Here is a 13,259-nt window from a genome sequence, read left to right as displayed (position 1 = left end):
CCCTGCCTCCTCCTGCACTGCAGTGTTTGTGGGCAATGAAAGAAATACCCACATTCTGGAAAATACAGACAAAAAAGAAACAGGCAGAAAAGCGGCACTAATACTTTGTCACTGGTGGGAATCTCCACAGAAAGTGCTGTGCTAAAGGTGTGAGGTTAAGGGATCATCACTGTCACGATAAAAGTGATAGCATGGAAGATTTAGCGATGGCGTGCTGACTAGAAGGAAAAAACAACACTTACCTTGGAGCTTGTTCATTTTCTCTCCTATCATCGGATATCTTCTCATCATCTACGTAGCTCTGAGGTTGGCCAAAGCCTGTTGCCATGAGCTTTGCTAAACGCAACAGTGCTGTGGCTCAGAGGTATTACACCGGCACATAGCATAGGAGAACTCCATAACCCAAGTGTCAAGGGAAGAAGGAAGGGGAACTGTTACAATTAATTACGTTCACTAAATTGATAATTGTAGGCTTCTTGTCACACACTACTGCCTACAGCAAAACAGCACAGATGTTGACAACTGTGATTTCTGCATACAAGCAACCACTCGAGGCTGAGCACTCTCTCCTGTCCCTTTGCCATGTCTAGAAAGACCCAGAAGAGCTCAGTGTTCTCTTGCTGTTAGTTTACATCCTCCAAGCACTTCCAAAGGCACGCTGCTCTGTAGAAAAAGCTGAGCTGCCCAGAAAGCTTGTGCAGGAAGAAGGCAGCAGTGTCAGTGCACGTCATCCTGGGGGATCTGAAAGCATTTGTGAAGAGAACAGGGAAAGAAGAGGGAAGAGAGCAAAACCAACAGGCACTAGCACTGCTGCCCACAGGGGGCGGGGCTTGAGGCAGGGCCTGTGCCAGAGGGGGGCCTGGCACAGTTAGGGCCAGCTCAGGGCCCAGAGCAGAGGGGGAGCAGGCAGAGGCAGGGCCTTGGGGCCCAGGATGGAGGAGGACCAGGCACAGCTGGGGCCAGCTCAGGGCCCGGAGCAGAGGGGGACCAGGCACAGCTGAGGCCACTGCAGGGCCCAGGTGAGAGGGGAACCCAGCACAGTCGGGGCTGCTTTGGGGCCTGGGCCGGAAGGGGGCCCGGCACAGCCAGGGCCTATCCCCCTTTTTTGCACATATGAAATGCTCCCAGCTGTGCTGCACAGCAGAACATCTTTCAATGGAGATGAAAGCCTGTGAAATGAAAGAATCCTTTCTTATTTCTTTCACATTTGTGTTTGTTGACTGCAGTTCCAACCAGGTGGAATCGCAGTGTCTTGCAAGTGACACCTGGAAGCAGGTACAGACTGGAGACACAGCACCCTCAATGTCCAGGTGAGTAACAGCAGCCAAGGAGGCCTCTGGGCTCTGCAGGGTCCAAGTGTGGAGCTTTACACACAGGAACAGCTGAGTATAAAGACAGTGGCAGAGCTGCAGAGCTTGCCATAGTAGGGAGGCACAGTGGCTCAGCTCATTTCCCACAGTAACACAGGAAATAAGAGCCATGAGGGAAATGCAGATGCCTTCTGCCCCCATCAGAGGGGAGGAATGAGCTGCACTTCCATAGAGACATTCCTCTCACAGCCACTCACACCTCAGGTGTGGAGGGACGAGCTGGGGCTGCTGGTGGCAGCTGTGGAACACTGCCATCTGTGGTGCTCCATCCGGCCCTGGAGGTGGGCATGTAGAGCTGAGGACCTTTGTCATTGCACAAATGACTGCAAGCAGAGATGTAGCAGAGGGAACATAAAGCATTTAATAACTTATCATACAAAGCAATGAGTAATAGAAATGACAGTATTTCCAACCAAATATCCCCCATCCTAGCAGTCATATCTGATCTCTACAATCCCACCCAAACAATTTCCCAGCCCCCTCCAATTCCTCCTCACTATCCCACCCCTGAATTTCCCTCCCCCAGTTCATACACAGTAATTGCCCACACTAATTACCAGCATGCAGGGCATAGAGAACACCTGTTCCTTGTGTGCAGACACCTGGAAAAAAAAGAAGTGTCAGGGAACTGGAGGTCTGTAGCACGTTCTGGAGGCTCTGCATAGAACGTAACCCCAGACCACAACCCCATCAGCTGCTGGAGCAGCATCATCCCTGTCATTGGGGGATGTTGCCAGTGGTGGACAGGGACACAGGGAGAAGCCACACCTTGGTGTAGCTCTGATCTGCTCGTGTCCAGTCCAATCCTCTATAGCACTTTCCATCTTCTGTCCTTTGTTCTTAACCGTATCCTTCCTTCTCTTCTGCTCTTTTTCTTTCTTTTAGGTGTCTTACCTGTATCTGCTTTTCCCCTCTTCTGTTCTTTTACTGCTCTGGTCAGCATCCAGTGTCTGCACCGCAACTCTAGGTTTTGGGATGGAGAAAGGTACACAGGGCATAGATTTGTACAAGAAAAGCTCTCTTGCTGTGCCCAACAGATGACAAAAAGGAGTCCTCAGGACCACAAAGGCAGCTTGTTTCACCAAAGGCCACAGCGTAAGCTCGTGTAACTGGGAAGGACTCTGTTATACATCTCCTAAAAGTGCCTTTGAATGAATAATTTTCTGGTCTTGTTTCCAATTGTTGCTCAGAGGAAATGAGGTTTTTATCCTTGTATCTTTGCAGGAAGACAGAGAGGAGGGAACCTGTCTGGTGAAATGCTCAGGTGCTGTTTCCTTCCTTGCACCAACAGCCTGTTTGTGTCCACACGATGCCAGTTGTCCTCCTGACAGTTTCTACCGGTCCTTCTCCGAGTCCTTCTGCTAAGCACTGCTATTTCTGTATCCTCGGGGCCCTATTAGGACTAAAAAGAGGAGCGGATAACAGATGGAAGGATCTGGCCTTCTGCTGGGTGAAAGCCGCCTGCATGTCCTGTTCCTGCTTTCTCTTTTCCCCAGGTGGCATTGTGCTTCCCAAGGAGCATATGGACCTTTTAGATGGGAGTGTGCAGCAAGGAACACGTGGGGTCTCATCTTCCTCCCTGCTCTACATCTGAGTGAGGGACACTGTGACCTGCTCAGGAGGCAAGATGTCATGTCAGGGAGGTGTGTTTTCCTTGTTGTTTTTTATCATCTGTGCTTTGCTTTGCTGTGTTATTTTTTTTCCTTTGCAGTTCTATGGTTTTCTTTCCTATTTGGTGTTTTCTATGTCGTGTTTTTTTTTTTGTTTTTTTTTTGTTTTTTGTTTTTTGCTTTTTTTATAAGTTTTTTTCTGTTTTTCCTTGTCTTAGTTTTTTTCTTTTGTTTGATTTATTATTTTTTCTTTGCTTTTATTATTATTATTTTTTTTAATTCTGTGTTATTTCCTAAAATCCTTCATGGTTTATTTGTTGTTGTGTTTTTCATCTATGCTTTGCTATTTTTCTTTAGATACGCTGTATGAGAACTGTTGAATCACAGTCTGAGCCACTGATTATCACCTAGGGAAGGGACCTGGTCAGCCCTGGTTAGTGCAGGTGAGGCCAATGCAGCTGAGAGACTGGAAGGGATGGAGCCTGGCTGCACCTCTCTTACAGCTCATTTTTGAAGGCTGACTGCCCCTGGGTGGAATTTTTTTTGATGGTTTCTCCTCTGTGGAGTTTGTTCTGTGCACTTCCATCCTCAGTGGTGGGTGAGCCATTCTTTCCTTACCTTTGTAGTATATTCACACTGTGCTAGTCTTTCTGCTGTTACAGATAGTATGTGTTTTTTTTCTGTTTGTTTTCTGTGGTTTTTTAAACTTTGATTCCCTGGTTTTTGGCTTGCTTCTTTTCTTTATATTTCTTTTTTTTTTTTTTTTCTTTTTTTTTTTTTTTTTTTTGCTGTGTCCTATTCTGCTTTACGGTGACATTTGCAAGAGACTGTGAATTCTCCTGGTTCAAATTGCAGTTGGCTTAATCAAATGTGTAAGAAATATATAAGGGCTGCTGAGGCCAGGCTGGAGTTGCATTTCTTTATGAACCTGGGTGTTGCTGCGGATGCGTATCTCTCCTGTTTTGTCTCTTTTATGGCTGTTCAAGAATATTTGAACGTGCTATGTCAGTGTTTGTTGCCATCCTGCTTTCTCTTCTCTGTCTTGCAGGTCAGCTCGTGCTAGAAGTCAGTGGTATCACTGTATGAATGGAGGTCAGTTTAGGAGCAGCTGCTGATGGAAGGAATCAAGACCAGGCTAATAAATGGAAGCATCTCCTGGTAAGGTGTCAGAGGTGGCAGTAATGATGTCTGTCATCGTTAAAACCAGAGGGCAGGCTCATCCGAGTGCTTGCTGACTGATACTTCGGAGTATCTCGATCTCCAGCTGAACGATAAGAAAGCTAAATATGCTGAGCCATTACAGCTTGTGCTGAAGTTGTGAATGTGCCCCCAGATGTTTCCTTTAGTGGTAAATCATGTTCTGGCACTGTGGTAGTCATATCTCTGTCATGATCTGGAGCACCGTGTCTTGTTGCGAGCCTTGTGTGCCTGTTTCCATGAACCTTGCTTTCTTTCTCTCTTCAGAGTAAGGGCAGGGTGCTTCCTTGCTTTTGGTGGATTCATCCAGGAGGCTGTTAGAAGGCCAAATGCAATGTTCATTACATGGAGGGACAGGATGGGAATGGACTGTCGTTGCCACCAGGCAAAAGTGAGTTTCTTATGTCATGAATGATATAATTTTGATTATTCAGAGCAGTTGCAGTGTGGTAGAGGATGTCACGAAACCATTTATTTGGGAGCGCAGGGAAGAGTCATGAGAACCGAAACCGTAGTTTCTGTTTTGGCTGTCAAAATGGTGGAGTTTCTTTGGGAGGGCAATAGCTGGGCTTCCTGTTAGCAGGCCCCCTCTGAGAGATTGGGCTTTGCTTGCTGCTTTGCTGTGCCTACCTGCCTGCTCCCTGTGCTTGTTCCTTTTACCTTTCCGTGCTTCTTTTCCCTTGCTTTGATGCTTTTCCCTTTCAGGGCTCCTTTTCTCTTTCAGTGCTGCCTTTGCCCTTTATGTACTCCTTTTCCCTGTCAGTGTTACTTTATGCTGTTCCATTCCCTTTCGGGGCTCCTTCTAACTTTCAGGACTGCTTTTTCCTTTCAGGGCTGCATTTCTTTGCTTATTTTCTTTTTCAGGGCTGCTTTTCTTTATCAGTTCTCCTTTTCCCCTCTCACGGCTCCTTTTCCGTTTCAGGGCTCCTTTTCTTTATCAGTTCTGCTTCTCCCTTTCAGTGCTGCATTTTCTTGTTCCTTTTCCCTTTCAGTGCTGCTTTTCTGTGCTCCTTTCCCTTTCCCTGCCGCTTTTCCCTTTCCCTGCTGCTTTTCCCTTTTAGTCTTGCTTTCCCATTCACTGCTGCTTTTCCCTTTTAGTCTTGCTTTTCCCTTTCACTGCTGCTTTTCCCTTTCACTGCTGCTTTTCCCTTTCACTGCTGCTTTTCCCTTTCACTGCTGATTTTCCCTTTTAATCTTGCTTTTCCCTTTCAGTGCTGCTTCTCCCTTTCACTGCTGCTTTTCCGTTTTAGTCTTTCTTTTCCCTTTCACTGCTGCTCATCCCTTTCACTGCTGCTCTTCCCTTTCACTGCTGCTCATCCCTTTCACTGCTGCTCTTCCCTTTCACTGCTGATTTTCCCTTTCACTGCTGCTTTTCCCTTTCATTTCTGCTTTTCCCTTTCAGTGCTGCTTCTCCCTTTCACTGCTGCTTTTCCGTTTTAGTCTTTCTTTTCCCATTTAGTCTTGCTTTTCCCTTTCACTGCTGATTTTCCCTTTCATTTCTGCTTTTCCCTTTCACTGCTGATTTTCCCTTTCACTGTTGATTTTCCCATTCACGTCTGATTTTCCCTTTAACTCCTGATTTTACCTTTCACTGCTGATTTTACCTTTCACTGCTGATTTTCCCATTCACTGCTGAATTTCCCTTTCCCTGCTGCTTTTCCCTTTCCCTGCTGCTTTTCCCTTTCCCTGCTGCTTTTCCCTTTCCCTGCTGCTTTTCCCTTTCCCTGCTGCTTTTCCCTTTCCCTGCTGCTTTTCCCTTTCCCTGCTGCTTTTCCCTTTCACTGCTGCTCTTCACTTTCACTGCTGCTTTTCCCTTTCACTGCTGATTTTCCCTTTCACTGCTGATTTTCCCTTTCACTGCTGATTTTCCCTTTAACTGCTGATTTTCCCATTCACTGCTGATTTTACCTTTTTGTTTTGCTTTTCCCTTTCATTTCTGATTTTCTCTTGCACTGCTGATTTTCCCTTTCACTGCTTATTTTCCCTTTCACTGCTGCTTTTCCCTTTTAGTCTTACTTTTCCCTTTTACTGCTGCTTTTCCCTTTTAGTCTTACTTTTCCCTTTCACTGCTGCTCTTCCCTTTCACCTCTGATTTTCCCTTTCACCTCTGATTTTCCCTTTTACTGCTGCTTTTCCCTTTTAGTCTTACTTTTCCCTTTCACTGCTGCTCTTCCCTTTCACCTCTGATTTTCCCTTTCACCTCTGATTTTCCCTTTCACCTCTGATTTTCCCTTTCACTGCTGCTCTTCTCTTTCACTGCTGCTCTTCTCTTTCACTGCTGCTTTTCCCTTTCAGTCTTGCTTTTCCCTTTCAGTCTTGCTTTTCCCTTTCACTGCTGTATTTCCCTTTCACTGCTGCTTTTGCCTTTCGCTGCTGCTCTTCTCTTTCACTGCTGCTCTTCTCTTTCACTGCTGCTCTTCTCTTTCACTGCTTCTTTTCCCTTTCAGTCTTGCTTTTCCCTTTCATTCTTGCTTTTCCCTTTCACTTCTGCTTTTACCTTTTAGTCTTGAATTTAGAAAGAATTTATTCCTACCATTTAATCTCCTTTTTTATTTTTAAGTTGTTCCCTTCTGTCTTACCAAACCATTATCATCCTATCAATGCTGCTTGTGTGTTTTATATATGATGTGCTAGAGTTATCACATCCACAACAAGGGCTGAAAAACCAAATGATTATTCCTGACATACCTGGAAGGTTTCCATCAGTATCCACATCACCTATGCATGCTCCCCATCTAACAAGAAGCTGCAAACAGCCCAAGCCACCATGAAAAGCAGCATAATGAACAGGCTTCCAGTCATTCCTGTCTGCTGCGTTTACATTCTAAAACGAAAGCTGCAGGTTAGTTTGTTTATGAAGCTTAGACACGAGACATTCCATAAATAAGTATCAACAGTTCATTGTGCTACTTTATTTAAACAAAATCAAATATTTCTCCAAATTCAAGCCACGAAAGCGGCATAAGACGTATTTCTCACAGGTTCGTGGCTTCATTGAAATAAAACACACATAAAAGTTGTGTTTTCAGACATCTACCACCATGTTAGTCGTTATATAATACACAACTGGATTTTTTTAACATCTTACGATTAAAAAAATGCAAATTTACACTACAAATAAATTCACAGCGTCACCAATGAGAATGTACCAACAGAGGTTAATCTATAGTCCCAAACCTCAGTTAGTGAGGGGTTTGGTATGGAAAAGGATACCAGACTCTGGCTCTGCATTAGGGAATTGCAGGTAGAAGGCTCTCACCGCTCCACTTCGCAGTATGGTTTGCAATGTGTACGACTGCCCATGGGCTGCAGCCAGGTGTGATGGAGTGCACCCGCGGTCATCTCGAGCTTCTAGGTTTGCTCCATTTATTAACAAAGCCTACAAGAAATGCAAAGCTCACAGGCTGAAAGAGCAAACACTGTCTCACAGGGTGACTTGAGATGGTCAGCTGGGTTCCTCTGATAAATCTGATAGCACAGAGGGAACAAACGAGTGCAGTCATTTTACCAGTGACTTGGTTTCAGCTGTAAAGACACAGAGCCAGCTCCAGTAGGAGCACTTCCACTGATCTTCATAAGGAAGTGTCCAAACCAAAGGCCTGCCTTCCTTTTGCTGGAGAGTGAATATCTCTACATACCTGCATGCAAGCATCCTGCCCACGGATTGCCGCAAGGTGAGCTGCTGTCCAGCCTCTGACTGTCACACGTGTCACATCAGCTCCATGCCAGAGCAACCAGTGAAGGCACTGCGCAACCAAAAACAAGCTCTTATTCATTTAATAAACTCTTATTCCATAACAATTCTTATAACTCATCTGAGGCAAATGCTAACTATAAATCAGCAGTAGATGTTACATTTCAAACAGTGTTAGGAAATGACATGGTCTCAAGGCTTCATCCAAGGGCACAAAAAGCACAACCAACCTACTAATTGCAATGACTTGCAGTGTGCCTTCTTTATCTTACAATTCCATACTTAAAATGCAGACTGTGAGAGCGTTCATGTGGCATGAGGTAAAAACACTGGGGAAAAATGGTGCAAAGATGCTCATTTGAAGTCCAGCTAAAATGAACAGCAGGAAAGATGCCATGAATCAAAAGTAAAGCCTCAGTTCATTTATTAGGCTTTCTTGAGTATATGTAATCCCATCTCTCCTCTCACCCATCACAGATTATTTTAACTTTATTCACCTTTTTTTCAGCAGGTGTTATTGCTTTCCATGGAAAGCTTAAAGAACAATTAAGAAAATAATAAACTACAAAACTAGTTAAAGCTTTTTGTTACACATCATTACTATTTACTGTCTTCTTTTAGGCTAGTCTCCAGCTCTCTTTCCTTTGGGACTTCATTTTTTATACGGTTATTTACAGCCTTGCTGTTTCAAAGTAAGATCGCTATAAACATTGCACAAGGAGGCTGTAACAGGAAGGTGAATGTTGTGCTGAATGCAGCAGCTCAGTCCTTCTGGAAATCAAATCATTTCTGCATCAACAGTCAGTGTTCTTGCTTATGAAAATGAACTGTATTTGAACTGTTTCTGTAGAGAATGAGGCATGGGACAGAACACTGGGAAATGAACAAACATTTTTGTGTCACTTCTCGCTTGGCTCAGTCACTTTCAGAATATTAAACATATCCTTATGGATTTTCCAAGTGTTCTGAGTGAAGGGGAAAACACAAGGACAAAAGAAGGTAATGAGGCTAGAAGGGGAGACCAGAAGGCACACCTTGTTTGGTGTTAGAAAAGCTCTGATTTTGTAAAATCTGAGGACACTGATTACATAAACTGCCTGGGGCTTCAGAAAGGTAAAATGTAGTCCGAACAAACTGCACATCTTTCCTTAGTGAATACCTTAAATCAGAAAAAAAGAGCAGGCAGAGATTATAGATCTAGCTTGATCAAAGCTAGCAATGTTGTGTTCAGCCTCTCCCCAGAGGAAAACGTTAACCCATAAAACCTTGCTGTGTCCAAACACTAACATAAACAGGGGAGGAATGGCTGTTTTCAAGGGTAGATATTTTTAGGACAAGGGGGGATGAATTTAAACTGAGACAGGGGAGGTTTAGGTTAGAGATTAGAGGGAAGTTTTTCACACAGAGGGTGGTGACAGGTTGCCCAAGGAGGCTGTGGATGCCCCATCCCTGCAGGCATTCAAGGCCAGGCTGGATGTGACTCTGGGCAGCCTGGTCTGGTTGTTGCCAACCCTGCAGGTGGTTGAAACTGGATGATCATTGTGGTCCTTTTCAACCCAGGTTATTCTATGATTTTATGATTTTACCTCCAGGCTTCCAGAGTGTGCAGCACAGTGCAATGGTGTGAACTTGTGGACTAAATCCACCTCGTCGATAGAGGCTCCACGTTTTATCATTAATGCAAGCTGTTCTACATCACCAGCTTTCACTGCCTCATGTACACTGGTGTAAGTTTGCTTCTTCCTGACATCTAGTGAGGGATAATAAAAGCATTAGCCAGCTCAGTCACATTTCAGAGAGATGAAAGAAGTGATGAATCAAATAAGCATCAGGGTGACAGTTTATAAGAACCAGACAATAGTGTAACCTCTGAGAGTGTAACTTGTATCAGCACAAGTCTTTAGCCCTTTGTGTTTCCCAGAAGCAAACCAATATTCAAGAACCTGAAAGAGCCACGTCCCCTCCAGCCACAGATAAAGAACAGGACAGCAGAGAAACTCCATCTATGTATACAGATGCTGGATCAAGTCCAACCCAATGCTGGCTCTCTTCCTAAACTGTTTCATCAATCACTCCTTCAGGTGTTCAGCCATTGCTCCTCAGGGGCTCTGCATGGCCACACTCCTTACTGCCACCCAAGGACACGGCACACCAAGGGCCCTTCGCTAAGTAGGCAAACCTTGCTAATAGGACATAAGGTCATGCAGATGCTCTTGACTGAGCTGAACCTATCAGTTAAAGCTGCTACATAAAAGCAATGCTTTATACAATGTGTTAGTCATCCTGCTCTGTTCTGCTGCTATACCCATAGCACTGCTCTGGCACAGGTTACTTTGTTAGAAACCTAGTATTTTTCTCCCACCAAAGTCAATAGTGTTTTCGTGGACTTCAGTGGCTCAGAATCAAACTCTGAATGTAGACACAGCGTGGTCCAAAAAAAAAACAAAACCATCACCAGGCCATGGGATCAAATAGTCTGTATTTTCCTTCAGGCCTAGTTACTGTTTGACACTGTAACTGTAAACAATGGGAGCTGGATATCTAAATCGTCTTGCAACATTTTGGCATTTTGCCTATATTTGCCAATAAAAATAAGTGATGTAAGTAGTTTTAATGGCTGGGGTGGCTAACTTGAGATAGCTAAGCATATGAGTAAGCCAAAACAATTGATAATCACCTTCTGGAGTAGTCATCATTCTGGAACCAAAACGCACCAACACTCTTTGATTAAATTTCAGGCTCTATGAAGTCTTGAAGAGGCAGGTTGTTGTTCTGCAAGTCAAGCATACACAGAAATATTGGTCTTAAGTTATTAGAGCCTCAGTTTTCCTGCCCGTGGAGAAGAAATTGAGGCAACAGTTCAAATAGTTATAAATGTGAGATCAAAAATGTTAAAGCATATCAATGAGTTGCTGCTCAAAGGTGCCTGGCGTACATAAAAGCAGAAATTATGATGAAAACAGCTGACGTTGTTTACCAGTACTTATACCTGTTCCCATGTAGTCTGTAGCATGAAAGTAATGCTTGGCCAGATTCAGCACTGCCACAGAGAGGAAAAGAGGGGGTTAAACTGTTTCATTAAGCAAAGCTGAGTGTTGTATCACACCCTGGTGTACCATCACTTCACTCCCCCCAGCGCCAGGCTGTACCACTGCCCTGCACAGAGGCAGCAAAACAGTGCATGAACCAACACCAGCTGCAACTCAGAACAGCTCATGTTGGAAGGGACCTCCTGGGGTCCATGTTTTTAAATAGAACTTAAGTACATGCAGCATTCTGGTGTTGTGTTTTTTAAACAAAGCATCACTAGGACCTGATTTTCCCCCAAGGGAGAGACTTCTCACGATGCCAGGTGAGGGTTACAGACTTCAGCACGGTGATGCAGGCTGACATCAGAAGCATATCTAGCCAACCAGACTGCTTGCCAGAGCACAAATGTGCTTAACACCACGTACCAGTGCAATGGGTTCAAGGTAATATTTACTGTTTTTTAATCCAGAACAATTTTGCTCTCTTTTTTCTTCCAGAAGGGGCAATGAACTACAGCTGTGTGCAGGTGGGTGCCAAGCTGCAGCCCCATGGCTCAGGCACCACGAGCACAGCTGGGACTGGAGTTTAATGAACAGCTGTTAACACAAACTCCCTACAAAACACAACCAGTTTTGAGAGCAAGTGATATTTTCCATAACTTCAGTGCACTTTGTTATCAAATGCTTGTTCCCTAGTTGCCCTGTAGAAAGAAGTAGATAAGAGAGTAAGTGTTACAATGGTACTTAGCCAGAATTCACCCAAGAAATTACTCAGCCTGAGGGAAGGAGACAGTGTTAGGTTTTCCCTACATCTCCATAACACACAAAAATAAGCCATTGTGGTGCTTTTTGGCAGCAGTTGAAGGGGATGAGGCACAAAACCACACAGTGGGCAAAGACCGAGGTCCTGAGCCCTGTGTGGGGTTATAACCCCATCCCGGCAGTGCCCGTGGGGGTTATGCCACCTTTCTCCACGTGTTTGGCAAATATCGATTAGTCTGGGGTATTTTAGGTGGGCCCAATACGAAATATGAAGTTAACTAATGGGCAAAACAACTGAGGAGAGCCGGAAAGCGCGGGCACAGCCGCCCCGCGGGCGTCCCCCTCACGGCCGATGGGGGGAAGCGGGACAAGGAGCAGCACAGCCCGGCCCGGCCGTCAGGGGAGGACGTGGGGATAAGGCCGCGGGCGGAGCGGTCTCACTGGCCGGAATAGGGCTGCAGCCGCGTTCTCCTCTTCTTCCAGTCCTTCCCCCACACCGCAGCAGGGTTGCTATGGGCGCAGTCCTTGCAGGAGGAAAATGGCGGACGGCCATGGCGGCTCAGGGGGACGGGCCCTGCCCCACAGTGATGCGGGAGGTTGCTGTGGCTCCTCTCAGAATCATGAAGGCCACTTCCCTCAGTGCCACAGCACTTCCCCAGCAGCCTGTGCCAATGCATCACTGCTTTTAGACCGGATTTTCCCTGTATCAAACCTCTCACTGCAGCCTTACATAAAGGTGTGGGTTATTGCTTGAGGTCTGGTTGTCAAAGTTCACAGCTGATACTTACAACATGCACTGGGATGAATTTGGATTTTCTGAGTACCCGACCTTGCAAGAGCCATCTATCCTAAGACAGTGACATTTCCTCTGACTTTTAGATGAAATCCACCCCTGCCCCTGAAATCCACACCTGGCAAAATGCATTTTTATCCCAAGACAAACACCCTATGACTTATGCACACTTACACTTCCATGCATACATACCTATGCAGCTTACTGCCCATCCCACAAACACACCCAACCACACAAACCCACTACAGAAAGGAAAGAGACTGACACAAACATATGCTTCAATTTTATTTATTACATTTAAGAAATATTAACATCTCAGGATATCTGGTTTATCACCTAAATTCAGTCATAAGCAACGAAAAAATTTAAAAAAAAAAAAATTTTTTTAAAAACTTCAAATGAGCATTCTTAGATTCATACCTCCCCTGTAAAGAAAAGTTTGTCCAGCTGTATTAAACTCTTATGTGTGACTAATGGGAAAATATATCATTGAAGATGTCTCAGCTACCAGGCATCCTGGTTTGTTAATGGTCTGTTGGCACTTGTGTTCACAACTGAGCAACTCTGGTTGCTTTGTTAAATTCTGGCATTTCTACCCAAAACAGTCTTATGGTTACTTGTTTTAACATCTGGATATGTAAAAGATTGTTCAAGTTAAGGTTAAGAAGAAATCTAGGATTTTATCTTGAGAAGTCCCAGCATTGCTTCCCTTGATCACCCGCTTATGAAATAACTGAAGGAAGTTGCTTGCTTTCACTTTTCTGAATCTGATTCAGCAACAGGTTTAAAACTGAGGTCTTTTTG

At 44.7% G+C, this 13,259-nt stretch overlaps 1 protein-coding gene across 1 annotated transcript in view; it reads left to right on the top strand.

The window, feature by feature from the left end:
- The first annotated feature begins 1,677 nt into the window (after nucleotides 1–1,677).
- LOC146760284 (receptor-type tyrosine-protein phosphatase T-like) overlaps nucleotides 1,678–13,259 on the top strand; it is a 224,586-nt gene continuing 213,004 nt past the window's right edge. The window contains exons 1-2 of the mRNA XM_085550794.1: nucleotides 1,678–3,013; nucleotides 4,029–4,568. The gene's annotated coding sequence lies outside the window, so the exon portion shown is untranslated. The remainder of the gene's footprint in view (nucleotides 3,014–4,028; nucleotides 4,569–13,259) is intronic.

This window comes from Coturnix japonica, chromosome 6 (assembly GCF_054131305.1).
Source record: "Coturnix japonica strain WE chromosome 6, WE-NBRP24, whole genome shotgun sequence".
NCBI lineage: Eukaryota > Metazoa > Chordata > Aves > Galliformes > Phasianidae > Coturnix > Coturnix japonica.
The sequence above is the reverse complement of the archived record's forward strand: the minus strand, read 5'-3'. Positions and strand labels throughout refer to the sequence as shown.